The sequence below is a fragment of the Notolabrus celidotus genome, chromosome 17 (genome assembly GCF_009762535.1).
Source record: "Notolabrus celidotus isolate fNotCel1 chromosome 17, fNotCel1.pri, whole genome shotgun sequence".
Classification (NCBI taxonomy): Eukaryota; Metazoa; Chordata; class Actinopteri; order Labriformes; family Labridae; genus Notolabrus; species Notolabrus celidotus.
In genome coordinates this window covers 11,665,451-11,693,119 of record NC_048288.1, presented here as the reverse complement: position 1 = coordinate 11,693,119, position 27,669 = coordinate 11,665,451, and positions in this window count along the sequence as shown.

The window sequence follows — 27,669 nt, the reverse complement described above, 5'->3', positions numbered from 1 at the left end:
TCCTTATTTTATTAAATTTTCTTTCTAATTTCAGTTTGCTTAGTAACTTCCCTGTTAGCTATCAGCCACCTGGAGAGGCAGATTAACTTCTTCCTGGTGGGCATGAGGAATTTGCGTTTGTTGAACTTTCCAATGGTTCACTTAACGACTCATTTATCTACGTATTAAATAGTTGAAGTCATAAATAAATGTGTTATCTATCTATCTATCTATCTATCTATCTATCTATCTATCTATCTTAGCGCTCTAAGGGACTGGAACCAAGTGCCACACGCATGTGTTCTGCCTGTAACATCGGCTCAATACAGAAGCTTTTTTATTGTATAATATTTGTTGGGTGTGGAGGGGGGGCCACAGGGGGGTCCAGGTTCAGTTTTACAGTGGCACCGGCCCCTGTTGGCCCTTCCCCAGAACCGCCACTGGTTTGATGCCCTGCTCTAAAACACCCAGAGAATAAACCAATACTTCTCCAGCATCAGTCAGTCGTCCATGTATGGTCTGTACCGGGACCTCCTGGTTCCCATGCAAAAGTCCCTGCAGACAGAGCCCCTGCTGCCCCTGAGCTACAGTAGCATTATGCCTTGTTCAGTGGCTCTGTTCCATGTTATGAAGTATACGTTTGCACACATATTCAGCTGAGAATCTACTATGAGGCTCTAAGGCTCTTTATCACTGGAAAAGAGTGACACTTAACAGGTTTTGAAGGCTGAAGCTCTGAACATAACCTGATCCTGACCTGGTTGCCAATGCAAAGAAAAGCTTCTGTGGCGAACTAGCCAGATTTAAGGAGTCAGCTTGGTGACTTTGCAAACTCTGCCTTTGTTCTCAACGTGCTTTGCTTACCTAATGCTTTGCTTACCTATAAATTTGCTTGGGAGTACTTACCTCACATCTGTGCCTGAGAAAGAGAACAAACCTTGCATTAAGTGCAGGAAATGTATCTAAAAAAAGGATGTAAATGACCACTCATGCTTTGGAGGCAGAGGTTTCCCAGAAAGCTCAGTGTGTCCAATGTCTGTCTTCAATGAGTCACTCTTTTGAGGCGTTACTGACAAAAAGGGTGAGAGTGTTGATTCAGTTGTACGACTAAACCACAAAATCCTCTGAAAGTTCAAAGACAGAAAAAATACAACTTCCCAATCTTTGATGTTCCTTCTCAAATTCTCGACGCGGTGCTATCATTTCCTTGTTTTTCTTTTACAAAACTTTTTTGTAAAAGGGTTTCCATGGTGGTCTGTACAAACAATCAACAACAAACACCTTTGATGTAAAAGCCTGTGCTCACTCCATCAGAACCAATGCCGGGAGAAGTGTAGCTTAATTAACTACAACTAAAAATAGGAAGGAGGGAAACAGACACCTTTTATTCTGAGGAACTCTTTTTATCAATACATTCTTGTGGAAAACATGAACAACAAGCGAGATGTAGGTCAGGCTTGTTGAAGGGGAAAGAACTCTGAAGGACATTGTGAATTTGTCCAGGGGGATAAAATGAGACCCTCTTGAGCTCTGTCAGAAGCATCACCCCCCTTGTGTCACTTTTTCTCCCTCTCTCAAAAAGAAAAAGAAGGTAGAAGAGTTTCTTTTCTCAGAGATGGATGACTGCGATGAACCAAACTTTGACCACACAGCGAGCCTCCTGCAGCAGCTGACCTGTGGACTACTGTCTTAAAAGAAAATTTTCAGAGGAGCAGATAAAACCTGGGGGGAGAAGGAAGGTGAAAGGGGACAGAGAGAGAAAAAAACTTGATGAATGGATAGGGAGGGATAGAAGAGGTGGAGAATAAAGGTGGAGGAGGTGAGATGGGCATGAAGGATAGGCCTGTGTTGTGTTTGAAGGTGGGGTAGTCTGAGGTTTGGGCAGCAGCCACAGTCAGCTTTGAATGGTGTGTCAGAGAGGGACTCTTCACATCACGACAGACACGACTTGAGAAGGGATAGATATAACTCACCATCAGAAATCCAGGACTAAGAGAACTTTATGATGCTTTTAGCACAGTTTGTTGCTGCATCCACGAATACAGGTTAAAACTGAGCAATGCAAAGAAGGAACCATGTAGGCCCAAAGAAGTCGCCAGTATTTCTGGATCATGAGTCCGCTTACGATATATTTGAATTTGTCAGATGACAGGATAGTTCCTACTTTGCCTCACTCTGACATTCTTTTTGGAAAACATGGACACCATGCCCTGCACATTACAGAGGACAGGAACCAGCAACTTATCAATACACAGATCAAAAGCCAGCATCCATTATGATATTGGGATGCTTGAACTATAAATACAGGTTTTGGAGCAACATGTGCTACCACCTAGACAATGCCTTATCCAGGGAAAACAATGAAGATATCAGCAAGACAAGACCAAACCAGGCTACAAATTTGGAAGTTTGGAAGTTGTTCTCTGAGGTAAAAACAAAAAAAGGTATCCACTCCTTAGACAAAGTATTTAATCTGTTCATTTAAAGACAGTTTAATTATCATTCTCTCTCTCTCTCTCTCTCTCTCTCTCTCTCTCTCTCTCTCTCTCTCTCTCTCTCTCTCTCACTCTCTCACTCACTCACTCACTCACTCACTCACTCACTCACTCGCTCTCACTCACTCTCTCTCTTAATCTCCTCTCCTAATTTAACATAGAGTACAGTCTAGACCTGCTCTGTTTGTAAGGTATCTTAAGATAACGTTTGCTGTGATTTGGTGCTTACAAATAATGATTGATTGATTGATTGATTGAACTGATCATCAATATTGCATAACAATACAAAAGACAAAGCCTTTGGTATTGAGAATAAACCTAAAATATCAGTTTGATAATGACACATTTTCTTATAATGACAGTAATACATTATTTATATAGCAGTTTTCAATACAGGCCATAAAGTGCTGCACAGTGGGCAATAAAAAGCAAGTAGACATGCAAAGCAAACAACAAAGCAATAAAATAAATCTAAAAGCAAACATACTTATAAAACAGGTTAAAATTAAATAAAAACATTGTATAAAAGCTGTTCTCTAAAAATGAGTCTTGAGTAATGAAATAAAAAAACAAAGGACTGATTCTACAAGTCTGATTTCCTCTGGCAGGCTGTTCTAAAGTGTAGGTGCTGTAACCGAAAAAGCCCTATCACCTTTGGTCGGGACCTTGGAACAGCCACCAGAGCACTGCCAGAGGATCTAAGACTGCGTCCTGGCTCATGTGGGATAAAAGTAGAAATATAGTGAGGGGTGAGTCCATGCCAGGCTTTAAAAGTTAATAAAATAATCTTAGAATCAATCCTAAAATCAACAGGCTGCCAATGTAAATGAGCTAAAGTTGGGGTGATGTGAGCACACTTTTTTAGTTATTTTTAAAAAAGCCGAGCTGCTTTATGTATGTTACAATGTTGCAATTTAATTTAGCAGATGCTTTTGTCTGAAGTGAAAGGACATCTGAGAGTAAGTAGGAGGTTAACAACATGTGGAAGTGCCACTAACTGCCTCAGTTGGACACAGATACTGACATTCAGGACCAGAGACAAATCACAGGATGTATAGAAGCAGTTTAATCAATGATATTAACATCCTTGAGCTGGGTCTGCAACTTTCTCCCGTCTTTTATGTAGAATGGGACTCAAATTAAGTTGGGTGAGTTATTCTACCACCAGGAGACAACAGAGGAGAAGAGTCTGGCCAATTGATATGGGACTATCAGGCGACTTTCATTGGCAGAGCATCGCAGGCAATTCTGGACATGTTGCTCTTTTGCAAGCAGCTGGGTTTTGAAATTGATGCAAGCAGCAACATGAAAAACATGAACAGTGGGGCAACATGAGCTATTTTGGGTTAGTTGAAGATAAGACGTGCTGCTGAGTTCTGGATCATGTGCAGCAGTTTGAATGTGCATGCAGGGAGAACTTGTAGAAGTCAGTGCGTGATATTACGAGGGTCCGTACCAGAACCTGTGCTGCATGCTCTTGACAGGTCTAGATCGGATCCTCCTGATGTTAAACAGGACAAATCTGCATGATCTTGCAATGGAAGCCCCATAAACCTTATTGACACCATAAAACGAGACCAAAATGGACTGGGTGGTATGTAGATGTTGCTAACATCTTTATGGATTCTGGCTGTCGCTCTCAAAACACTATGATGTGCCTAACTTGGCACTAACTTGTTGTGAGTCTCAGGGTTTAATTTGTTTAGAACAAAGTTATTATATTCAGAAAATTAATTTTCAAAGAGCAAACATTCTGCTGACAATGCATCCTTAGTTCATTTTATTGCTGGAGCCGCCAGTAGCATTACCGTAATGAGAACCACATTTCCTGGATTATCTGGAGTTGCCAGGTTTGCAATTTTATTTTCACCAAAACCTATCGTTCCCAGTTCAATTTTCAAGGTTTTTTTTTTTTCCCCACACTGAAACCAGATTTGTCAGGGGGCTTCAGTTGCGTTAGAAAAAGCACATTACAAAGGTCCTGGAAGGCAGACAGTATTGACACTGCAGTTAATATCTGGCAATTGGAGCCAGGAGCCGGCAGTCTTGCTGCTCTGGCAAAGTATTATAGAGTTGGTATTGGCTGAGACTCTGGGTTAGATAAAGTCAGTCCTATTCAAAACTTTAATGAAAAAGTGAAGGACACAGAGTTCAGGTAAGAGAGACATGTTTGAGTGAGGTATTGGTTTTGAAAATTAATTTAATATGATCTCAGATTAAGTCAATTTTTTTGTTTGTGATGTTTAAGCATACGCTTGTATAATTTCTAAAAGCAAGACACTGAGATAAACTTTTTTTGATAACTTTGAAAAATGATTGTAATATCTGAAGCATATCTGACTTGGTGCAAATTTGCAGAGTAATTGTCATGTTTGCAAGCACATCAACCAAAGAGCAGAACCTTCTCACATCTATGTTTCATATATGCATAAACAGTTGTTAGTCATAGATTATTGCTTTTCACATGAGTACATTTTCCAACTGGTGTCCAACAATAGTCTTCAGCTTCACCTTTAAAGGTTGTTAAACTGTTATTCTTCAGCGTCATTTCAGTGTTCTGGTCAAGAGTTATGTTACGTGTCATAGTCAGTAGGACAGTATGTCCGTCTGCTGTCCAATTCTGTACCTGTCTAAAAAGAGTGCCATGTGTTTAACGTATTCCACAACAACAGTTTGAAGTTAAATATATATGAGGTTTACTTTAACTTGTGACTTTGGACAGAAATCTTTTTGAGTCCCTTCAGATTTAATTGTGTTACTTAAAAATAAATCTGTAAAAAAATATACAGATGAATGTATTATCTGTATGATACTTTAGTGTAAGTAGCTTAAGTTGATATAATCAAACAGAAATATTATACATTTAGGTGTGCACTTACACTCCAAAGGTTATTACCCTAAAAGTGTGCATTCAATAGAATACTCTCTCCTCACTATCACCAATAAAGAAGTTGTGTTCTATAATATTGTCATCCAAAGTCCTCTTTTTCCTGTGCTGAACAAGGGCAACCAGCACATGTTTCTCTCATTTCAGCCTACAAAATTTTGCAGCTTTTTTCAAGTTGGTGTGTACCAAATGGCTGTCATGCTTCATCCTTGGTGATAAATGTCACTGTTATATTTTTGATTTTAAAAAATGAAGTGAGGAGATATGGGAAATAATCCAGTCACTGTTTGCTTGGACAATCTGAAAAGAAGGGATGAGTCTGTTAATGTTTCTCTCTGGGTTGATTACAGACTCAGACTCATTTCACAAACAAGTGGTCCTGTGTTGAAAATGATTTCAGACACTTGAATGTTACACCTTTTAGTTTCTTACGATATCAAAAAACATTTTAGCTTTATCCAAACTTTAAAAGCCAAAGTTGTGCTCTAGTCTGCAACTTTGGAATATAAACGCAGCATGAGAAGATTTCAATTAAGCTGACATGTTTACGAAAGCAAATTGGAATACAGGCTACACTATGAGCGCTTGTAATTGCAATGATGTGATTTTCCTACATGTTGAAGAAACTGGGAATCTCAAGTCCTCAAAGTACTGATGCAAAGCGACTTTTGGTCCTAGGAAGATTGTGCAGCGGTGCACTGAGAGCAGATTCCCTGATATTATTATGCTTCAGTTGCGCCAAGGCCATCCTTTCTTTATCAGCGTTTGTGTGCACTACATAGAGCACTGTCCTTCCTTTTCTTCTTCCTCTGAGCACATGTAAATATGTCTGAACAGAACACCTTGGACAGACCATGAGCTAAAACACAGAGAGGAAGCAATAGCACTGAACAAAAGTGGTCTGGATTTGTCTTTTCATGTGTGAGATTTTGTGGGTTTAGAAAGGATGTAAAAAAAAAAGGTTATCTTGATTCTGTCCCCTATTTCCTCCCATTTCTCTCTTTGTCCAATCTCAGTGTGTCCATCATCAAAGCAATGCTCTGTTTGGGTTTTTGCAACGGCCGGGCTCTGTTAATTTTGCTGCGTTCTCAGCATTCTCAGCATGCTTGTCCGTATGGGAGAGATGATCTGGGCAGCCTGATGACAATAGAGAATGAGAGGCAGGGAAACTCCGTCTGGCTCTGCAGGCAATGAGCTATTGGAGCCCTGCAGAGTTCAATCAATAGCATGTGTACGGCAATCTGTTCACAGTGTTTGTGCCCAAATACTGCCTCTCTCTCTCTCTCTCTCTCTATCTCTCTATCTCTCTATCTCTCTATCTCTATCTGCACACTGCCTTGTATTGTAATGTCAAGCTTGCAGCCTTTTGAAGAGTTTTTCTAAACAAAATTTTTGATGTTTGACAAGATTGCTTGCATCTGTGCACACACCTCCGTGAATGCATGTGGGAAATCTCAAGTTTGTTCTGAATTTATGTGCTTTTATACTAATTAATTCACTGACAATTTTCCTATTTGGCAAGCACACAAAAGGAAGAAGCACATTCCAGCACCACAGCTCGATACAACCTTTGTGTGCAATTTCTGAAAATAAAAATCTCAGGAACACGTCTTTCAAAGTGCTAACATCCTTTGATAATTTATTTTCAATTAACAAAGCAGAGTTAGCACTTGATATTTCCGTGCAATGACTCATCGGAATGACCTGCAGTTGCTGCAGGATGAAAAGCCATTCACTGTACATGATGAAATGTATTAGTTCTCTATTCTAATAGTGCTCTTAAAATACATGTATCTAGACATCGTCCCTTTTTTTGGCCAGATTGTCAGGACCCATGTCCCACTGTCCGGTCTTATTTTCAGCTCCTCCTTGGGTAATCCCAAAAGACCCGATGGAATATTGAAAGCCAGCCAGATATGCTACTAAGATTATGTTCTTCCGATTATTTTAACTATGCCAAGAAAAATCAGTGAATAGATTTCATTGAACAGATCAGACCTTGATACATGATTTCACTATTTGCACCACCATCATGGATAGTTACATGATCTCAATTTCATTTTAAAAGCATCAATGTCTCGCACTCTGGCCATGCAGAGGCTGACTGACGTTAAGTATCTGAACAGTATTGTGGCAGTTTCAACATCCTTATGGGTTGCCAGCTATTATTTCAGCCACCTGCTAACCTCTCACTAAGACAGTTTAGAAGTACCTAATGTTTGCAGCAGAGAATGAGTCATAATAAGTTACACACCAACAAACAATGAAGTCAAACAAGCAGCACAGTTTAGAAAAAGCAATGTATTGAACAATCCAAATCAGTCCGCATGAAGTGTTCCTTTTGGATTAAAACACAATCACCAGTTCAATAATCAACAAAAAAATATCCTGACAAATGTTCACACTGCGAAATCCAACTCTCAAACTAAGTCTTTCTTTGACTATACCCTCTGTTCAACTCCACTCTGTGTGTAAAACATTTTGATAAAAGCAAAGCACAGAGTGAGGCCTCACATCACTCATCTCCTGCCGGGGTTACCTCCTGCTACCGGTTCCATCTCATCCAAACAGGGTAAATAGTCAGCATGAGGATTTTATTATGGAACTTTTGAGTGTTTCCCTCTGGATGAGATGCACTGAGGATTTCAATACAGTGGTACTTTCTCTCAAAACAGTCAAGATGGCCACGTACGCTGCTGCTCTAGGCTAGCGCACTGCTAAAAGGGCTTTTGGCACTGTCATCTTGGTACCCAATGTCACCATTTTTATGAGTGGTGGGGGCGTCATGCTAAAATGCAGTGGCAAGTGAGCGGTGGGTGAACAGTGTGAGGATAAAGCTGAACAAGAACTAGTTTACAGCAAAACTACCAATATTTTAAGACTAGTGGCAGATCGCCATAATATCCCACCATTTTTTCAGGGTCTCCCCAAAGTTGGAAATGCGCGGACAATCCCTCAGTTGGTACATTGAAGAAATGTTCCATACCAGAAGCCTTAAGCACTCTCATTTTGATGTCGCAGGATCTTTCCAGATGCCTGAGCTTTTTCATCCATCTCTAGGGTTTGGCTCAGCCACCCTGCAAAGAATCCATTTTTGGCCGTCTCATCAGTCCAGTCTCTTTCTATGTGGTTACTGCATTACTGCTATTATGACATCCAAGGTGTTCATCAATGCCAAACCAGTCTGCTTGTTGAACATGAGGGAATAAAAAAAAAATTGGACATTCTTCACATCACTCTTGACCTGGAGAGACCAATCGATTTGTTCAAACCAATCTCTAAAAAAAGGGGAAATAACATAACAGTGACTGTTTACAATGATTTGTTTGCATGTCCCACCAGCAAGTCATCACACTAGACCAAAATAACTTCTCAGCCACAGCCAGATTTATGACATAGATGAAGCTGTTATAAACATGTGGTTTATTGTTTTACTGGGGCCATTATTAAAGGGGAGAAGATGAAGCACCCACAGTGTTTGGCATAAAATTAATACACCTCATTCTGGCCAGTAGCTTAAAAAAGTGACAGAAATGGTCATTAGGCTGGTAACATGACAAATGGTCATGTTTTGAAAGCACGATGAACAATTCAACCCAACTCCTAATTAAACTTCTGCCCTACTTCACGTTAACAAATGTGATTGAGCTATAATTCTGATTTTAAAGGATTTTTAACTTCCAGAATTGGAGATTACATTGTTCCTCATAAAGTTATCGGGCACAAAAGGTCACTTAATGGCACTTTAGGACAGCCCCCCCAACCGTTTTCATATTGCACTTTCTAACTGGAAAAGTTTTACTATTCAATAATAAACTCCAATAAATCCCTGTGGTGTCTCAGAAACATCAGAAAAACTGGGACATGCTGGATGGCTACAATCCAGTGTGAGCTAAAGCTGTGTGGCAGGATGTTTTCTCAAAGAGCTGTGTTGGTTGACAGAAGGAATGCAAACGTAGCTGGCTGTTGACCAGGGATGTAGACAGACATTTGGACCGGCAGTAGATCAGTTTAGAAAATACAGTGCAGCAGAGATGACTGAAGCAATGCAGCATAGAAGTTGTTCATCCTGGTAAATGTAAGCATTACATAATGGATCACCTGATATATTTACCACCCTTATGTAATAGTTATGTTAAAGCTGCTCTATCCTCATTAGAAATAGCCCCTGACCTAGATATCCTCATGTATAGAGTGAATGGGGGAAAAACATCCAATGACTCAGGGATAAATGTATTAATAATTGACTTAAATTGACCTTTAGAGCTTTCGACATCCAGTTCCAAAGTAAATGCTCAAACTCAGTCATGACTCATATTTCCATCTATTTCTGCAGCTTCATCCCTGGAGGTCAATCCATCAACAATGAGAGCAACCCAGACAATGGATGATTCTTTGACGACGGCAGTTTGTGCGTGCTAATAAAGGATACCAGATAATTCCCCCGACCACTTTAGTTTGTGCTTGTCTTTGCATAGCAGGAACAATGGACTGACAAATGCAAACACTGGCAGGACTGAAGCTTTGTAATGAAGACACTGCATGGGGGTAATGTTTCAAATGCTTCCATGTGTGTGTGTTTCCACTGAGGTTATAAGTTCAGTTCAATGAAGATTGTGCATGTTGCATCACATGTTGTGCAGTAAAACAATTGGAACTGTCCAGAGTAAAAGTTTAAATGGTGTTTAAGACTCTTGCAACAACAATAAGCAATTTAGATTTGGCATATGATCAATATATACCGTGGTGCTACCCCTTATAGCATGGTGTAGCTTAAAGACGACAACAGTCTTACTGAAAAGCTGTTGATGAGGATATACCTTAACTCCTGTGCTGAATTGATGCTGTGTTCTTTCGCATTCATCAAAAGTAAAATCCCTGCATATCTGCTGCAGACAAGCCACAGGAAGCACACATATTGACTAGAGGGAAATCTTTCTGCAGAACTTTTCATGATGTGGTTTGTGGTTGCTTTGTGTCTGTTTTCCTCAATTTGGTTGACTTCTCTTTCACTCAGTTCTCAGTAAATTTGAGCATCCCTTGCTGGTTCCTGCACAGATAATCCTCCTATAGTCTTCTTTGATCTGATGTGTAGTGATCAGCCAATAACCACTGGTATTAAGTTGTGTAGTCTCCAAATAAATCAAGATTAATGTAAAAAAAAAAATCCCCTCTTTGTTGTTAACCGATGCATTCAAAAACTAACATTTTTTTTTCAACAAGAAGAGGGGAAATCATAAACTGTGTAAATGTGCCAGACTTTTTTCCCACAGATTGATTTAATTTGACATGTGGTGTCACTGCAGTTGTTCTGAATTGATTACTGTTGTTATGGGGGTTTGACCAATTAGAATCAAGCAGTGGTTCGAAGAAATATAAAAATCTGACAATTTGCTTGCTTAGCTCTGCAAGTGGCTTCTATTATTACCATATTCCCTGAAATGAAGGACACCACAATCTGGCATAGTCTGCATATTGCTTTTTGTATGTCAGTCACAATTTTTCCTTGCTCATTTCTTGATTCTTGGAAACTGAAAAGCTTGTCAGATTGAAAAGCTGCTGGAGCATCAACAATTTCAATATCGTCTCTGTGTTCCTTACTACTAACCCCACTGTCTGCCATATTTGCTGTGATAAATTGAGGCGGCGAGCAGAGCAAAAACCTAGACTGTATAATAAATGGACTCAACCTAACTTCTGTCAAGCTAGTGTGAGGTAAAGAGGCAGGTTTTGAGCCTCCACCAGCTATAGTGTTCCTACCTATCAGTCAAGTCAGCTATGCCTCTCTAATGAAAAACTTGTAATCTTAATATCTTCGAAACTGCTGTGTTATGAAAGATTCATATCCCTTCCAGTGTGTGCTGAATGAGAAATTAGCTATTCAGACTAAATTCATTATTACACTTAAAGAACTGAAGTTTTAACACTTTCGCATAGCTTCAATTCTCGCCACTGGAGGTTGCAACTTGAGCGCAAATGATAATGGGCACGCATGGGACATCCCTCCACTCTGTAGTTTTAATTCAGGCACAGTGAAGCCCTTTTATTTTCCCTATCCTTTCATACTGTGAAATGTCCACAACTTAACTTTAGCTCTTCAATTTTAATGACATTAAACTTACAAGTTTTGCCTAAATAAGGCCATTCCTGACTTGATTGACAAGTGGGCACCCTGTAGCTGTTAGCGAAAAGGCTAAAGGCTAAAGGCCCGCCTCTTTACCTCACACTAGTTTGGACAAGTTAGGTTGTGCTCAGCATTTACAATATGGCCCCCGCCGACAAATGGCTTCAAAACAGCGCTTCAGAAACAGATGGGTGATGTCATGGATACTACGTCCATATATTACACAGTCTATGGTCAAGACCCTCAGCACCACTGGGACAAGGCAGGTTCTTGCATTCATAAATTAATAATACGTTTTATTTGTTTAGCACCTTTCAAAACACAGTTACAAAGTGCTTACCATGCAGTGCTTATCCTGGGGGCTGTGGTCATGAAAAGCTGGCCCACATTTTGCCATGTTAGCCTAAGTACCGACCAAAGCAACTGCTGAGTTCACCTGTACAGTCGTGCAGGCAATCTGAAGACGTTATTCAGCTGTATTGAGTCAATTTTGCGGTAATTATTTGGTTCAGTATGATCCTTGAAATAAGAGCCATGGACAGAATGTTCTGTACCTAACTGCAGGGGTTGAATACATGAGCCATTTTTACCCTGATGGGTAGGACCGTTGATCGATAGAGTGTGGAGTGCCTCTAAAACTCAGCCACTGATAAAAAAAAATGTGTCCCAACACTGAAGATATAAACTCAACACTGATGTCACTGATGCATGTGTGCTGTGTAGACTTTTTCCAAGATGGTCACATCACCAAAAGAGATTTTTACTGATTTAATCTTTCCATTACATCCTTTCCTCAATAAATTGTTGTTGTTTTATTTGTATCTACATACAGAGTGAAGGAATCTTCAGTGGAAATGTGATAAAGTCTCTCAGGGTACACACATATGGGAAGTCTATCGGTAACATTGGCAGTAACATGACTTCTTTGTTGGAGGCAAATCTTGCAAATTGCACTGCAGTACTGTGAATTATGAATATTGGAATACCCGGATCCCTGTTTGGGCTTCGTTGAGCATGACCGCTAAAATTCCAAATCCATGTCATTACAAAGGCTGCATGAAATTATTCCTCAAGAGTCAGTCAAGAGTGCAGTGTAAATAGAAGAGAGGGGGTTAAGGAGAGTGGGGGAGAGAGGGAGAGAGAGAGAGCGGCTGACACACAATTTTCAAGGACATTCCTGAACAATTAACTTGCGGTTTTTGCTATCTACCCCATTAGTCTTGGGGGTTTGGAAGCAGCCATTGATTTTGGATGTCAGCCACTCTCATTTTATGGAAATTGCACTAAATGGCAGGGAAACAAAAACAAATTGAATTTTCTCTGCTGTTACTTGTAATGTGAAATTAGATATGTGGCCATGTGTGACTGAACAAGCCAAGCACAGAGACAGAAAGAGCAGTGGTGCAGTATAGGTAGGACATATGCCATATACATTTTGTTAAGTGCTATTTGGGAGGGGAGAATATATATGTAGGAATAATAACAGGAAGTACAGGTACACAATGTATGTTCCTTTTGGGTGTTTTACTGGTAAAGATTCTTATACAACTCAAGATTCTCTGTATTTTTTGCTGTTATTTCATATTTTTATTATTAAGCCTTGTTTATGCTGAACAACTCCAGGCATACTGTATGTTCTGGTGCACTGTTGTTTGCATTGTAAGCCTTGCTGATGAAGTCTCTTCAACACTCTACACCTTTACAGGGCGAAACTGTAAAGGGTACAGCTTCTTTGAGGCAGTGCCAACGCGGTGGTTATTGATTACTGATGGACTACAGTGGAGGCTGGGGGATGGCTAAAATCTGATTGGCCAGCCCAGTAGTCACCCTGAAACCCAAAACAATCATTGGCTAATTGCCTTATCAGAAGCGACATTTATATTAAAATCAACTGTTTAGGTTGTGTTTCAACAGGCTGCAAGTAGCTTCTTTGCATTTCAATGTGGAACATTCCCTATTGGTAGCTTTTGACAAACATCATGCAGGGATAAAAGAAAAATGATTATTTTAGAAGTCAAAGTAGATGTGATTAGTCGAGATAACTCTCCTAGGTAAGCCACTGATGTTTACATTACCTGGCCTCCCCTACAAAAATCAGTGCCCCAGTTTGGCAACCTCAGCCTAGAACGTCTTGTGGCACCAGTGGCCTAGCGGTCTAAGCACGCCCCATATATAGAGGCTTTATTCCATGTAGCAGAGGTCGTTGGTTTGAGTCCCAGCCATGAACATTTGCAGCATGTCTTCCCCCACTCTTAACTCCCCACATTTCCTGTCTGTCTTCAGCTCTCCTACCAATCAAGGCAAGAAAGCCAAAAAATATAACTTAAAAAAAAGAAAAGGTCTGAGAAGAAAAGGAAAAAAAAGACAAATTTGAGAATTATTTTATTCAAGGTCTGGGTAAACAATGTCAAATGTGTTCACTGAGTGTGGCTAACATTAGCAGAGCTAGCACCACCAGCCTCCGGTCCTCCCTACCAGTTGACGTTTACATACCTGTGCTGGTTAGGTATTGTAGACTGTATAGACTTAACCAGACCCGGCCTACATACAACCTTATGTGTATTTTCACTATCAAAATACTACCAAAATGTGCCACACTACAAGAGGCCATGTGTCATATGTGCTTGTTTACATCTGGGTAGTAAAGCATTATTCGCCCGTAGCCAGGGCTAGTGGCAAGTCGCTAGTCGCACTACAGCTAAGACACTACATATGACCCACTCTTCAGTCCTACTATAATAAAAATGTAATTAACTGTTTAAATGATGAGTATTTCTGGTGCCGACCAGCATGGGGGATGAGCTTTAATCATTTAGGAAACAGGGAACATCGGAAATGAGACTATTGTTCTCCGTGAGGTAGGTTTCCATACACAGAGAATTAAGCTGAAACAGAAATAGAACAACTAATAGATGCAAATAAAAGTTCTTCAACTGGAAGAAACTTAATTTTTTAGCAGCCATGCCTTGTCTCTCTCTTATGTTTTCACAGTGTTGTCCATTCTTCTATTTTCTCTGTGTGTGTTCCTATTCCATCACTTCCCCAGATTTCTTCCACCTGTCTGCTATCAGCTCATCACCTCCTCAGCCAGCTCACCTGTCAACCACCAGCTCATCACCTCCCCAGTATATCAGCCTGGTGTTCCTCCCACTCATCACTGTTGTGGTGTTTCAGACATTGTGGTGGCACTTCTCTTGATCAATAGCTTTAGATATTCTCTTGAAGGTTTGATAGTATGCTGAAACTATACTTCCTTACTTACTGTTTGTTGCCTGATACTTTAATCAGTTCCTCTACTGAGTTCAAGATTTGCCAGAAAATGGGTTTGTCAACTATGATGAATTTTTACAACAACCAGTGTAGGGATAATTTGAAAATTCAACTTTTATTCCCCTTCCAAATCAAACCCGTCTGATGGTCTGATTAATTGTCCTGCTTGTCCTACCTTCTTTAAAGAGAGCCGTATTCCTTTATCCCTGCACTTGTTGGCAATGATAAAAAAATGTAAAAGTGCAATGACGCCCAAGTAGAATAAAACCAGAGTTTGATACTTAACACTAAAAGCATTGGCTTTTAGTGGCCAAAACCTTGCAGTCATTATGAAATTGTTATTTTCAGTTGCACTGGAGTGCTTTTTTTTACCTCCTAATGATGGGTAACTGAAGGTGATAGCTCGGCCGACCACCACATCACAGCAATTAAAAGTCCCACTCAGACTCACAGTGTGTGAGTGCAGCTCTATGTGTGAGCACGTGTTTAAATGTGGGCAAGGATGTAATATTTACATGGTGCTGTCTTGCCAGACGTTAGGAAGCAGAGCTGGTGATGTCAGTATTTGCCCAGGGGCCTCCAGTCCCTCCTCAGACAGTCAGCACTCTGACTGAGGCTGTGGGGAGCTCTGCCACTCACTGGCCCAATTCTGTCTCTCCATCTTCTTTTTCTCCTCTCGGCTGCCAGAATCTGCAACGCATGGATGAATATGCATCACTCCAAACATAGTAACACACACATACACACGTAGTAAGCACACACACATTCATATACACAGAGCTGTAGCGTAGTAGAGGAACTGTGATAAATCTTTATTTATAACAGTGCTAATTGTGATAAGGCTGTTGCAGGTACATAAAGAGCTCAGCAAAAGATGTGACGAATGCAATCCCTATTCTAAAAAAAGTTAGGACTGTGCAGAATGTTGATGTTGATTTTTTAAATTAATTTAAAGCTTATTTATTTAAAACTAGTGTTTATTTAAAACTACTCCAAAGACAACATATCAAGCGTTGAAACTGAACGATCATATTGTTCAATTCAAAAACATTGAGGGAGGGTTAACAAAACACTGAAAAAGTTGTGTAAGGCAAAAATAAAAATACTAAAAAGTAGAATCACCTGGAGGACCATCTCTCAATTAAATAGTATCATTTGCAACAGGTTATTATGTCTGGTAATAAAAAGGCATTCCAGAGAGGCTGAGTCTCTGAGTGGTGAACCTCTTCTCATCTTTACTTCTATGAGAAACTGTGTATGCAAAAAGGTCAGGAAACTAAGAATAATTTCCCTTAACATAAAATTGCAAAGAATTTGGGGATTTCTTCTTCTGCAGTACATATCTTCATTAAAAGATTCAGAAAATCTGGAGGAAACTCTGCAGAAAAAGGACAAGGCCCAAAACCAATACTAGCTGGCTATGGTGTTCAAGCCCTCAGGTGGCACTACCTTTAAAAACAGGCATGACTCTGTAGTAGAATTCAGTTGGTTAATGCATCAACAAATGTAGGTTAACACCTTACCATGCAAAGAGGAAACCATATATTTACATTTTCCAGAAACTCTGGCTACGTCTCTAGGCCCAAGCCCCCACATAGACTGACGTGAAGTGGAAAAGGGTTCTATGGTCTTTGACAATATTTTTGGAAATCATGGACGCTGAATCCTCTTGCACAAGAGGAGAGGGACCATTCGGCTTGTTATCAGTGCATGGTTCAAAAGCTAGCATCAGTAATGGTATGGGGGTGCATAAATGCCTGTGGCATGGGTAGCTTACACATCTAGGAAGGCACCATTGATGTTTTACAATATTTACAGGTTTTGGAGCACCATTATTCTACCTTCCAGACAATGCCTGTTTCAGGGCATGTTTGACTATTACAACAGCATGGCTCTGTAGTTGAAGAGTCCTGGTGCTAAACTGGCCTGCCTTCAGTGCCAACTTGTCAGCGATTGAAAACATTTGGCGAATCATAAAAGGAAAAATACAATAATGGGAGCCTGAACTGTTGAGCAACCGAAATCCTATAAAAGGCATGAATGGGATGACATTTAACTGTGAAGACTCCTCAGTTACCAAATGTTTACAGAGTGATGTTAAAAGAAGGGGTGATGCAACACAATGCAAAACATGTCGCTATCCCAATTTTTTTTAAATGTGTTGCTGGCATAAAATTCAAATGAGCATAATTTTTCATTAAAAAAATACACATTTTCAGTTTCAACATTTGACACAATTTTCAAATGAATAAACAAAATATTTTGCAAACGAAATGCTACTTTCATTAACATTTCTTTAGAGTGTCTAATCTCTTTAGGAATTGGTATTGTAAATCAAATAGAAAAAAAAAATCGAAACAATCACTGTAAATGTCTTGTACCATAAAGTGCCACATTTAGAAAAGAATGTGTGAACAAGTTGGGAAAAGTCAAACATATCCCCCACTGTGAATTTTTGCTGCAGAAAAAGTAATAAATGTCCTTTTCTTCAGCATGCTGTCAATTATTGTCACAGTACAAAATAAGAAAATAAACACACAATAAAGCACTTAATGAACAGAAATTATTTTCTTCATATCCAGGAAACATGTATGCTTTCTGTATTGCTTGTCATTGGGATGAACTCCATATCTTTACTTGTACATCTATTGATTTAAACACACAATAATAGTGGACCCAACTGGGTCTACCAGACCTGTGATGGCTGAGTCACAAAACTATGAACACAACACCGAGTAAATCGGCATTTTTATTCCCACACAGGTTAAGATCAAGTACAGATTTACTAAACAAATATAACCTTCAGTGTTGTCATCTTGTCAACAAAATAAACGCAGAAAAATACAAGCAAACATTGATATTGTCAAAAGGGATGAAGTCAATGTCATGCTGCTCCTCATCAGCTCAGTGTTGATACTCGGAAACTGAAAGTTCCAATACAATCACAAATGCATCACTGAACATCAACAAATGTCAGGGACAACCGCAGAGCAGCCTGCAGCAGATTTCATCTATCCAAAGTTTAAATAAAGGATTCATAAACCATGACAGGAGTATTATGCTTGCATAGAAGTGGGGGAGATAAAGGAGAGCAAGTTCAGTCCTCTGAAGTCAAGAGTTATCTCCCATCAGAGGGACAGACTTCTAAAGCAGAATGAAAGTCAGCTAAATACTAATCACCATATTTTCATTCTGCTCCTGAGTGAAAATCATCAAGTTTCTTATCAAACAATGAAAACGTGTATTCATCCTGACACCAGATGATGTCTATATATCATATGGATTAACATCTCAGCAACAAAAGGCCAAAGACCATGACAGCCATTTACCTCACGTCTAAGAATGAGCAGGGTCTTTGTCTTCTTCAATCCTCAGTTTCAACTTTCTCCTACCCTCCGCCCTCTCCTTGTCCTACTCCTTTTTCTCCACCTTTTATCTACTTTTCCTTTTTTTTATATTTTTTCTCCTCCTTTCCCTTCTCCTCCTCCTCCTCCTCCTCCTCTTCTTTCTGTTGTTCTACTCCTTCTCTTCCTATTCCCTCTTTGTTTTTCTTTTCTTCATCCTCAATCTACACTTAGTGCTCCTTCTCTTTCTTGTTCTTCTTTTCCTCTTCCCTTTTTGTCTTCTTCTCCTCCTCCTACTCTTTGTTCTCCTCCTCTTCCTTCTTACCTCGTCCTCCTTCATCTCATCCCCCTCCTCCTCCTTCTACTCTTTGTTCTCTTCCTCTTCCTTCTTATCTTTGTCCTCCTCCTTGTCCTCCTTCGTCTCACGCCCTCCTCTTCCTACTCCTCCTTCCACTCTTTGTTGTCCTCCTCTTCCTCTTCATCCTTATATTCTTTGTCCTCCTCCTACTCTTGTGTTCCTCTTCCTCCTCCTTCGACTCTTCTTCCTCATTATCCTTTTTCTCTTTTTTATTTCGTCCTCCTCCTCCTACTGTTCGTCCTATCTTCTCTTCCCTTCTTTTTTTGGTCTTTTCCTGAAACTCAAACTCTTTAGTACATACTGGTAATTTAGGTCCTTGATTTGAAGAAGGAGTAAAGTTTTTTTTTCACTGAACAGACAAAAAATAGAAGCCAAAGAAAAAACAAAAAGTATATCGGATTTTAACCGAAGAAAAAAATGACCAATGAATGTTGCACTCTTTCCAATCCTGTGAGGCCTCAAAGCCTCAAGTTCTTCTTTGGAGTCAGTACGTTTACCAGCTAGATTCATTCAGAAGTATTGGGATGCATTAAGTACCTGTGGCCCGGAAGGGGCTTGAAAACTGCAGATGAGATCTTGCCTTTATTGCCATTTAAAAACTACAACTCCAGGCCTCTGCTTTTGATGTTTCGGTTTCCTGCAAAGAGTTCAGGGAATTTGTCTGGCAGCTGCTAAAATCTGTCAATCACTGCTAAATGATGGACAGACGGATGAGTCAGCAGTACCATCCATACAGTCCACCATCCTGACACTGAGTTAAGTCATGTCAAGAGACTACATTTACATAACACACATTTATGAGATAGATATCAAAGGGTTTCAGCAATATTAGTTTCAGTATTTATACAGAGGACATCCTGAAACAGTGAATCCATGCAGGCACACACAGACAAGTGAAGAGAGAAAATCTGAATGCCTGCGATCAATCTTGCCCTTTATGGAGGAAAAAGCTTTGAGGAGAGTGTGTCAGCTTCAGTAACGGGGGCTGTGGGGTGTCCATACATCAGAGGCAGCTGTCAGCCACTGTGTCAGTCAGTCGCTGTGTTAAAAATGATCCATCCATATGCAACCTTTCTTTGCCAGTGGTTGACAAGTCAGGCCAGCCTGGTGAGACTTTGTCAATGCTGACACTGTGATGAAAGTCTGAAGTAACCTCTGTACAAACCGAAAGACGGCCTTTTGAAATATTAAACAGAAAAAAAAAATCACAAGGGACATTAGAATCAGGAAGTGGATTAACGTATATGACTTGTTTTAAGGAGACAGTTGTGAAGTTTGTACGGGACGTTTTGAGATGCATTAGGATTAAAATAAGACGTGACATTATTTTTCTTAAGATATGATGCTTTAAAAAATCCTCAAAGCTTCCATATTAAAGACTAAGAATAAAACTAAAGTTTCTCAATATTTTTTTTTAATCATTAGGTGCTTGTGGTGTAGTCAAGTTACTAAATGTGCAAGTTGAGCCTGAGTCAAAACGAAGAATCAGAGTCAAGTGTCAATTGACTGAGCCTGATTGAGTCACAACCAGCAGTGGACTCATAAGGACCACTGACTCACTCCAAACTACTGACTGCATCAATCAAGACTGACCGTATGGGACCTTCTGGATGTGAAGAAAACATATTTATTTTATTAGCATTAGAATCTGACTGATTCTGTCTGGAAATTTCAGTGAACAATGAAGTTAGAGTGCTATGCATCGTGTGTAAATGTGCACTGTGCCACCCTTAAAAGGAACCCCGACTGTGGGGACTAATAGGCATAAATATGCTTTAATGTTTGTCTCATAGGAGAATGCTTTGTTAAATAGACATGAAGAATTGTTATTTCTTTAAAGAGCGAAATCTATAACATGTTCTAACATATGGGTGCAGCCATTGTTTTACTAGTGCAATGCATGCTGGGTTGATGACGTGTAATGGTTGCGTCTTGCCGAGCCTCTGGTTTTCGCCGTGTTTACTTGCTGGCTTTCAGGAACGGGAAAACCATAATAATGCCACACTGTGCTGCGTTTGGGTGTAATTTCCAGTTGAAGGGAAACAAGGGGACTGGTGTAAGTCTACACAGCTTTCCAAGAGACAAAAAGAGAAGAAAGGAGTAGGAAATTGCTCGTGGACGTACACAACTTCCGAAGGACCCGCGTTTATGTTCACGCCACTTCACTCCAGATGCATTTGATGCATTTAGCCGACCCACGCTGGTGAAAGAGCTCACAGGTGCTGCTAGTTATAAACGGAGACTGAAGCCAAATGCTGTGCCGTCAGTTTTCGTTCATAAACAGACAAAACGCCCTCGGGAAAAGAGGGAAGTCCGCTCGAGGAAACGCCATAGGCAGGAGACGCTGGATGTGCTCCTGCGGGGATGTCAACATCCCGCACCTGCAGATGTAGCCTCTGATGGCGAACCATGGGGCACGATCACGACCACTACCAGGATCACGGAGGAAGCTGACGACGAGTCCCCCGATCAGTCAACACAGCAGTCCGTAAGTGTACAGTGTTGTCCAAATAAGAGTGATGTCGCAACTGAGATGGAAAAACACACATCTGATGCAGCGGTACAGTGGCCAGCTGATGCACACCAACTTATTACTCAAGACCACGTTTCTGCTGCTAATTGTGAAAATTAGCTGAAAAAACAGTTTCAGGAGGACAGTCAGTCTCTGGATCTTTTCCTCTCAGATGATGACTTTTTCAGCGAGGGCAGTCAGCCACTGTACAGACAGTCTGATCCGAAATATAACTTCACAGAGCACCCAGGAATCACATGCTTCATCTGACACGCATGAAGAAAACAGTCTGTTGCAACCAAATGACGTCACTACCCAAACATCATTGCGACGCAAAGAACAATGGCGGCCTACGAGTGGAAATATTTTTTCTAGTTTTATACAAACTAAGATATTTTGAGAGATTTTATTATCCTTTTTATATAGCTGATACAAAAATTTATCATATAGGAAAATACGTTTTGGTAGCCGGGGTTCCTTTTAATGTAGACTGCTGCAGTAAAATCACTGCAGGTGTGTAGTAGGTTAAAAAAATACCTGCAACCCATCACTATTATCAGGGTTGTTAACTGTCCAAACATCTAAGACCATTGTCATTTGCTAGCAGCTATCTAACTTTAGCCATGACCTCCCTATGTTTGACAAAGCCTCTGCGTCGAGCTGAACAAAAAAGATTGACCTAGACAGGAAGTAAAGCATGAGAACACAATATAGCCTATCCTCTCAATTTCAAAATAAAAGAGTATGTATTGACTCCGAACTGTATACATAAGAAATACTTATTGATGATGGCTATAATTGTCTACAGCTAAAAAACGGTGATCGATTTGTCTGAGGGGAAAAGCCCAATAAAGTAGAACATATTTATTCATATTAAAAATATTTAAACCTGTAAAGAACAAAACTTTATACGTATGTAGAATACTCTGTAATGATAAAAAAAAAAGTCACGGCATAATATATATATGAGCAGTAATGTTGTTTGCATGTTGTTGTCTCTATACTGACCCCAGCTGCTCCTGGCTGAGCTGCGCTTAGCTTCAAACAAGCATCGTGTGTAGCAGGGCGCACACCCAGTGTTGCCACTCTTCAGTAAGGAAAGTAGCAATTAGCTGTCAAAAAAGTCGCTAAATGACTACATGATCACTTAATGATAATCATGATAATCACTTAACATATAACCATGTGCTTGAAATTGTAATGGATGCTGTAGGAGAGACGAGTAGCGTTGTGGGAGAAACAAAAGGAGAGTAAAAAACACCCTAAATATGTTTTTCACTACAATTGAACTTTCTTCTGTTGACTCTTGTTTTTTCACATTTACATCAGCGGCGGCTTTGTGCCTGTGTGATTCATTTGTAGTCTGGACACGGAGGGCTCTCCTGCTCTGGCTGCAACTGGGAAGGACTGCTGTGCGACTGGGCCGTCTGTAAGTGCAGAAAAAGTAGCTAGATTTGTCGCAAGCTGGTTTCTTGAGAAAGCGCAGCTAGAGGGGACTGAAAACTTGCTAAATAAAGCGTCCTGCCTCCTGTCCAAGTTGAGTCACAAGTCCTTAAAATCAGGAATTGAGTGAGGCACAAGTCAAAGTCCTGGATTCAAGTACTACAACACTGTTAAGTCCATTGAGGTTTTGCGTTTTCTTTAGATCCCATAGATTGAAGTCAACATTATTTAAAAAGTAAAGATAATTTCAAAAAGACAAAAACACATGCAAAAAACATAGTGACACGTGTTTATACAAAGAGAATAGACAAATATCAAGAAAACACATCCCAGTTACATGAATCCCCGCATGCATCAAATATTAAAAACCTGTTATCAAGTAGATGTTTACCACAGAGTTTCTATAAAAGGCTGCCAACAGAAAATTGCAGAAGACAAGCCATCAAAGTTCACACAAATTTTTTGAAGTCTCACTCTGAGGGACCGTGCTGGTGTTTAACCTGTAGATCCAGTCAGCCTCCCTCCTGAATCTAAATCCCTGTTCCTCTTGTGTTCTAGAATTCTCTGTGTAAGACTTCGTCATAAATCCTGACTCAGATGATGCTGGTAAACATCTTTCCGATAACAACTATTGAATATTTTATGAATGTGGGGATTTATGCAAGTGAGATTAAGTGGGACAAGTTAAAATTTATTCTCAACATTATTTTTTTTTTATCATTTATTCATGCATACATGTCTCTGTGTTCTTCTATGCCTATGTCTCATCCTGCTAGGTTTATATGAATCTATTCCTCATTGTGTTTTAATTGAGAGGGCAGTCCAGAGGATACAGGATGATAATTAGGCAGATTTGGGTGTGGCTCATGCCTCGTGACATTTGATGTGATGTCCCCAGTCGTTAAGTGGCAGGCATGTGCAGGTATACAGCCTATACCTAATTATTTTTCAGCTGGCATTACATATTACTATTTAAGTTCACCCTGTTATGCACATCATTAGAGAGATAGAGTCATGAAACTGGAGTGCAGAGCCTGTGGACTTGTCAACCTTATTCTCTGAGCCAACATTGGTTATAAAATCTGCATCTCTTCTGTGACTAATGTTCATTTCATAATGATCCCTGCTCCCTGAAGTGAAGCAGCAGAAGTCAAAGACGATGTACGAACACTGAAGGCTCATATGAGTGGACTAAGTAGCCCAATCAAACAAGTTACTGTGCATTAAACCAGGCATTTATACATATCTGAATGAACAACTTTGGTACATAAATTGGCTTACCATTTAAAAGAATCAAGGCATGCTTCTGGCTAGTTGCAGCAAAATATTTCTTTAAATGTAGAGGCTTGACAGAATTGTTTTCAGTCATGGAAACTAGAAACACAGTCTCCATGACTTTGTATTGTGAATAGACTTGATGCAATGAAACAGCAACCCAAATAAAGACAAGTTGAACAGAGAGGTCATCACCCAGATGTTGCTCAAGCCCACAGTACAAAATTAGCCATCATGACTCTGACTATAATTCATTTTTGTTTTTTCAAGGTACAATTTCAAAGTTTAGAGCTGCTGCTAATGCTATGACACAATTTCTATCAATGGTTTTTACAATTTCTTGATGAAATGCCATTGAATGAAAGCAAGTATGAAGCATACAGAGCATTTTAAAACAGAGCTAAAGGTTACTTCTAAGGGAAGTGGAAGTGCTGCAGGACTACTTTCTTAAACTAGCATCAGTAAACGCTAGTGAGAAGCACAAAAAACAGCGGCATTGGACATGGCACCTTACTCCAATATGTGTGGGCCTGCTTGAATTTTTGTAATAGTTATTAACATTATCTTGCCAATTTTTTTCCAGAATGTAAGCTTTGGTAAGAGATTTTGTGACTCCCGATTGGGCTGCACTGGTTTGAGATTGTAAATAACACACAGGTTAAATATTTATGATCAGATATCCCATTGTGTGTGGGGAACCACAAGGAAAGCTAAACATGGGCACTGTGGATTGTCACGTGGAATGAAATGACAGCCAATTAAGAAGCAAGATGATTGAAGGAGGAGGCAAAACAGACGCCGCCAAACAAGTTGGTCCAAGTGTTTTTACATGTCCCATAACACATACCACAACTGAAACTGTTGCTACAGTAGACATACCAAATGGCTATGCAGCTCGATAACCATTCCATTGTCTGCCATGTTTGTTTACTTAAAGTGCTGTGTTGGTCTTAACATTACATTCCACACAATATAAGAACTAAAATGTTAATTATATCATTGTTTGTTGCCATGTATGGTGTCTCACATCTTTCAGTTGGCCAGGCTTTAGAGTTCTTATAAATACAGGGCTGTTCATTCTTAGCATACACATCTGTAACTGTACTGAAAAGAGAGTTGGCTACAATCAAGTTGATCGTGCGAAGCAGGGATTATAGATGAAGGCCCTTGGAGAGAAATAACCAAAGAACCCTAAGGAACAATCTGCAAGCTCATCCTGTTTTTATACAGGTAAGGCTTAAGAAGTCCTGCTTCTGCAATGTTGCTGTATTTTGTTCATGAAAAACATTCACTGCTAACAAGACAAAGTAATCTCAAGGACTGGTCACTGAGGCCCATTGGAGCTGTGGTATTTAGAGACGTTTCATAATTGTCAGCTCTCAGAAACAAAGATGAATCATTTATAACCAACAATATTGTCAATGCCTACAGCAGAATTCCCAGACACAGCACTTTAAATATTATGAAACAGAAACTGGAACCAAGGAAAAGTGTATTTGTTTCTTTATCTGTCTCTTTCCGTAATTTTGGAAAAGTGTAGGAACATCTTCTCACACATCAGTGTATGTCTGCCTTACATCGGAATCAGTCAATCTGCCCCAATCCACACAGTGAATACCTGGTCTAAGTGGCTGTGAGGGGCTGTTGCAAGGTTCTTTTCTCCACTCACCTCTTTCCATAAAACACATGCGTGATTGGAACAATTCCAGATAGGTGGAATTGTATTGGTTGCCGGCTTCCCAAAAGCGCAGTGCATATATTTACAAAAAAAAAAAGCAAAACACAGTAATATTTAAAAAAAAATGTACACACAAAATTCAAACACAGCACGAGTCCACAATTACTCAAAAAACACTATAGGGGAAAAAAAAACAGTAGCATTTGAAAAAACACCACTGGGCAAGTTGCCTTCTTTGCAAGCCAGACAAAACTGAGAGAGCCCAAAGGAGCCCTCTATTAAACCCAGTGGCTCCTCCCACTGGGCGTCACTAAAACATTTATTTTTAACATTTAAAGCATATCAACATTTTGAAACAATATCACCTTTAACAACAATATTATTTAGATTTTTAGAAGGTAATTTGTTTAAAAATTAACCCCATTTTAGGCAATAAATTAACACAACACAAAACATTACATCTCAGAAACCATGTGGCACCTTTCGCCCGCCATAGCCGCCTATTTATTGTGCGGAAATTGCGCGCTCTGTTTCCTCATTTCAAATACGAGCGGGCTATGGCGGAGAGCCGATTCAACGCACCCTAGCAGGTAAGTGAACCCTATAGTGTATAAATGTATTCATAAGAGCTCCCAGGTGTGCACCCCCTGTTAACGCTGCAGAGCAGTGACGGACAGCAGAATACTGGAGTTGTTTACCGGGTGGAATGAGTAGCTGACGAAGAGGGAAAGTTTGATCTGTGTGTGTTTGTGTGCGCTTGTGTGCGCGCGTCAGTGTGTACGTGTGTGCCTGTGCGCACTGCCCGCAGTCAGTAACGCCGCTCCGTCACAGGGGAACTCAATTTGGCCACTGAGTTTGGTGAGGTAATCATCACAGTGCAGGGTCAGGTGTGTGTGCCTGATTTCCCCTGATTAGGAACAGGCGTGGGGAGCTTCTATAATCTCTTGGGCTTTAGTTCCCAACGCTGACTCATTAGCTCACCTTCTGAGGTAGTGAGAGGTTATGTGTCTATGTGTTCTTTGCATTTATTTGGTTTTTTTAAGCTGTCTTATAGTTTAGTTTCCAGTCAGTTGCAGCAGCAGTGGTCCTTGCCTTTGTGAAGCTTTGATTAGTTAAGGGAGCTTGTTTGGCAGAAAAGTACGTGCACAACACTTGTGTGCAGGGGAAGCAATGGCAGCAGATAAACTGGAAAAGCTGTCTAAATTAAATGTTTGTCAGGTGATTTTGGAGGCTACAGAAGAGGATTAGGGGCACTAAGATATAAACAAAATAAGATGTTTTTTTTAAATACTGAAATTAAATTCATAATTCTAAGAAATCAGAATTCTGATTTTTTTTTCTCAGAATAAAATAAATAAATATTGCACTTATTATTATTATTTTTCCCAGTGGCTCTTATCCTCTTCCATAGTCTCCAAAATCACCTGACCAATATTTATCATACAGTTTTTTCCAGTTTATCTGCTGTCTGCTTCCCCTGAGACCGACACGTTAAGTGTGAAATACTCGTTTTGTCCGCTCGAGGTAGAGGTGCGTTAATCTGTGTACCATATTCTTGATATACACTTCAGAAACGACCATCATTGTATTGATTTTCTAGGTAATATGAATATCACACACTTACTAACAGCAGAACAACAGAGACAAAAACAATAGTTTACTTTGGATATCTTCTCTTTTTTCAGTCAGATGAAAAATAAATGACTTGGAAAAGTTTTGTGTGGTAGTTGAAAAAATATGCTTTGATCATGTCTCTATCTCTGTTTCAAAGGGAGAAAAAAAAGTAATTAGACTGTGCTGGCTAACCCCTTTTTTCCATCATTTTTGGGGGCCTCAGAAAACTATTGATGTCAGGCTTAGAGGGCTTATAGATCCAGATTGTTTCTCTCCCGCTTCTGCCATTGTCAATATCATCACTTCTCAATTTAAGAATGTGACAGTATCAAAGTTATGCCCCCATGCAGAGTTTGCTTATGGGTAGATTCACCCCAGTAACTATTCAACTCCAGTGCCAAACTTAGTCCTAGCCTCCTGCCCTTTTCCTTGCCCTGGGTTCATTTTGTTCCCTTTAACTCCCCTTGAAATCCATCTCCAGTACTGGCTGAAACCCCCTAGCCAGCTGTGACACATGCCTTTACTGCGGGGATAAATCATACACCCTCATCGATGCCCTTGACCTCCTCACTCTGGCCAGAGTTGACTCTGATCTCCCATAAGCACAGCAAGACCAATAAATGCAGCTGATTGCAACATACATATGGGTCCTACACCAACAACTGTTACACAACCAGACAAGGGGGAAGG